We start from the raw sequence: 4134 nt of genomic DNA on the forward strand, positions 1-4134 counted from the left end.
TATCCACCTGAAAAATCTAAAAAACACACAAAATCTCGGTATGGATTTTACATTTTATGGCACAATTTTTGAAATAAAACTAAGATTTGATGATGAAGAAATCTAGATCTGAGATGTAATGGGGGAAATCGATTGAAGGTGAACGGTGATTAGAATTTCTTCTTCAAAGATGATACTATGATTTGGGGATTTTGGCAAAATAATCGGGACTGATGTTTCCTTTTTAGGTGGATTAATTATAGGCATTGAGAAGAAGATGGATGAAAGAGGTGATTTTTAGTAATCATTTTCAAAGTACAAAATGCAGTATTATTGGTTTAAAAATATATAATAGCATCATATGAATATTTATTAAAATTGATGTATTGGGTGTAACTTCCTTATATAAATTCCTTATTGAGAAAATTACGTTTAAAATCCATTTTAAAATATCAATTCATAGGATACTTTCCAACATTTTTATACTACTATTACTGTATTTTACATAGTAAAAGTGGAAAACAATAAACAACTAAATATAAAATTGATTTTCTTGATAGCTTCTATCACTCCACAAAGAAGCCCCAATTTAATTCATACAATTAATGTTCGAAATCCCAAAATTTTAGTCTTTTTCAAATAAAACCCCCATTTCCACATAACCATATTTGACCAAAATCAAAATCCCAAATCCCTGAAAATCACAAATCACTACCATTGATCACTCGTGTTCATACCTCATTCTACGAAATTCATATTCTTTATACCAAATCAATATTCTTTATCATTGAATGTTGAATTGTTCAGTGTATATGAGCGACGTTTATGGAGTACCAATCCAATGCCATCTTCGGAGTTCCAATCCAAGTTCATCATGGAATTCCATGGTGCCATCTATGAAGTTTCAATTCAAGTTCATCTTTAAGTTACCGTTATATATTTTATCCAAATTAAAGGGATTGGTTTACTGATTTGTCTGAGTAGTTGCACAATTTTCAAATGTTGTGTTCCTATAAACTAAAAGGACTTCAATGAAATCAATATTATTTAAAAGTCGACTGAAACATGATTTTGTCCTTGTAGATGCTACAAACAAGCAGAGTTTATAAGATAATATTTATTTCAATTTTGTCTGCCGGAGTTGATCAAGTATCACTAATATATTTATTGCTTACTTTTCTTGATATCATGGTTTGGAATGTTAAGTTAGTGTTAGACTCTGAGGGTGATGGTGTTTTTGAAAGCAAAACTTAGATCAATTGAAGATCTACTTGTTTCTCGACAATTTATCATTGTTGAGACGCATCTTTTAGTGTTTTTAGTAAATTATCTTGGCACATAGCTCAACATCTTGCTTTAACATTTATAATAAGAAATGTATATGAGATGTGGAGCTTTATCTGCTTTACCATGAGTGTACATGTTAATTGGCTGCATTGTTAAGTGAAGCAGCCTATTTCAAATTAAATTTGACAGTTAATCTCTATATGAGCCTTTGATGCAGCCAAAAGGCCAATGTTAGTACGGCTAACTGTGCTGTAATACCGCGACGTATAGGCATATTTACCATTTGTACGTCCAAGAAAGAAAATTTAGATGCAAGCGTTTCAAGAAATTGATTCTCAGCATCTTCAGTTCCATTTGTACTACCATTGAAAGGATATAGAGATCCAAGTTACAGCATGTTTAATGCATGATGGAGTTTAGTATTTTGGCCCACAATTTGACTAGACTCAAACAAGATTGTGATCACCAAGAATCTATTATTGTAATCGAGACATAAAAATAAAACCCTTAGTAGATATGGTAGAGATAGGATATTTACTGCATGTGGTCTATCCAATGCTAAGTGAGTGCACCACGAATTACCTATACACTTGATTTTTCTTTTCATTTATGTTATACGTGAAAATTATTAGTTCATGCACATTACATATTTTACACTTTTTTCATTGTAAATATCTATGTTATGCCAATCGGACAATATAACTAGTCCCCATTTACATTACACGTTACATGCATGAATTTTTTATGATTGTATACTCTACATATTACAACAATTTTTTATTAAATCCGTTAAAATAGAAAGGTTCAAACTTGTTGCAGTTTGTATCTGTAATGCAAGACAACAAGATAAGAATCAATTTTTGTTAGGATCAATGGAGGTTTGCTTCCATGGCAACTCCATTTGTGGTTGATGTGTGGCTCAGAATGGGGAAAGAAGGAACTGAAATGAAATGTTCAATAGACAAGTAGGTACCCGTAATTAGTGCTCAAAACTTTATTGTTGTATTCTCATCTCTAACCTTTCAAAGTTGAGAGTCTTTTATGTCAAAAAACTGAACAAAGCTCATTTTGATTTGGTCCTACAATAGAGGCCTTCAGAAAAAAATTCCCTAGCAAATTTTGACATGAAATCTAACAACTAGCTGAAGATTATTTCACAATTTGAATATTGTCATTTGCAATCATCAATAAATCAAAATGGTAGTAGCATTCATGCCAGAATAATACATAAAATTCAATTGTCTTTGCCTCAAGAAAAACTAGGAAAAATCATAAATATGATAACGCTTTATAGGCAACTAAGCAAAATAATATTTCACTTCCATGATAATCAAACTGCATGAAGAAATAACAGAAAGAAATTATGATTTCGGTTGAGCTGTTGAGGAAATCTTACAACTGTAGCATGAACAGAGGATCAACATTAGAATATCGTTTATGCTATGATTATCAAAATGATTGTGATCCAATGTCTTGAGCCCCTTGTTAAAATCTTCCATATTACGTGCTAAATAAACTCAATTTACTTAATGCTTATGGCCATGCCTCCTGCTGCTGCACTTCCTTCTCCAGCGTCTGTCCTTGGAATCAAATTCTGAGTCCATATATGAATCAGAGGACTTAGATGATGAGTTGTACTTCCAGTGCCTCCTCTTCCTTTGATGCTTCTTTTTGTTCTTCCTTTTTCTCCTCCTCTTTTCCTCCGAATCTGTGGATAAATTGTAACTCCATTCACTCTCCCCAGAAGAATCATCTATGAGGATATGGTTCACCTAACACTATCAACTTGTGACTTGATGGTATTGATGTTGACACAATAAGGTCTTCCCACGTTTTTGGCAGAGGCATGGTCTTTGCTTCTTATGTAGACTTACCCTCTACCATTTTAAGTGGAAGAGCTCTCGATTTTTTCCTCCCAGCTGAAAGTGAGCTCTCGGTTTTTAGCAAAGGGTGGTGGTTCTTCATTGGTTTTCCCCTCTCTCTTGGAAGGTATTTAGCAAGTCATGGAAGGCTGTTCCTGAGCCTGAAAAACAGCCATTAGAAGGGAAGAAAGCTGCTGCAAGGAAGGAGAAAATCTGTCCAAATTTCCGGCCGAACACAGAATCCCCAACAAACTGGTATCAGAGCTAGGAGGAGTGATATTAGTCCAAAATCGATCAAAAACCAGCAAGGAATCGCCATTGCCACTTTCTGACCGAATTTGAAAACTTGATTTCTGGCCAACCTATTGACTTTCCGGCGAAATGGACCATGGAACCATGACCAGCAGGAGGAGGCGCACTCTGTGGTGGGGCGCGTGATCGGCGGCGGCGGCGACGGCTCCGGCGAGCTTTTTTCGGGCAGTTTACTTATTTTGACGTCCTGAACGCACTGATGTCGTTTGTTTTCTGTTTCAGATTTTACAGAAAAAGTTGGACGATTTTGCCCCTAACTTGACGTCTACGGCAATTTGGTTCAGAAACTTGGTGGTATATTTACTGTTTGTCAACAGTAGTTTGGTAAGATTATTCCAAACTCTCCATTAGGTTAGGTTTGGTATCCTTACCGGTTTATGCATGGTTATTGCTTGGTTGCTTATTTGTGAATTCTATTGATTGAATTCTTGTGATTAATTTGTAACCTGAAAGTATATTTACCTGCTTTATATACCTGTGTTTCGTGAACGGATTATTTCACTGTTGTGCTTCATTTCTAAAAATTATTTTTTAAACTCGGTACTCAGTTTTATATTGATCATTTGGAAAAGAATTTTTCAAAACCTTTTTTGTTGTGTCCACGAGTACAGGCCACTTTTTTTATAGAATCTATAATGGGTTCGAGGGTCGAATTATCGCAATTCGATGGAAAGGGGGATTACTCGATATGGAA

Source organism: Olea europaea, unplaced genomic scaffold (assembly GCF_002742605.1).
Source record: "Olea europaea var. sylvestris unplaced genomic scaffold, O_europaea_v1 scaffold2194, whole genome shotgun sequence".
Classification (NCBI taxonomy): domain Eukaryota; kingdom Viridiplantae; phylum Streptophyta; class Magnoliopsida; order Lamiales; family Oleaceae; genus Olea; species Olea europaea.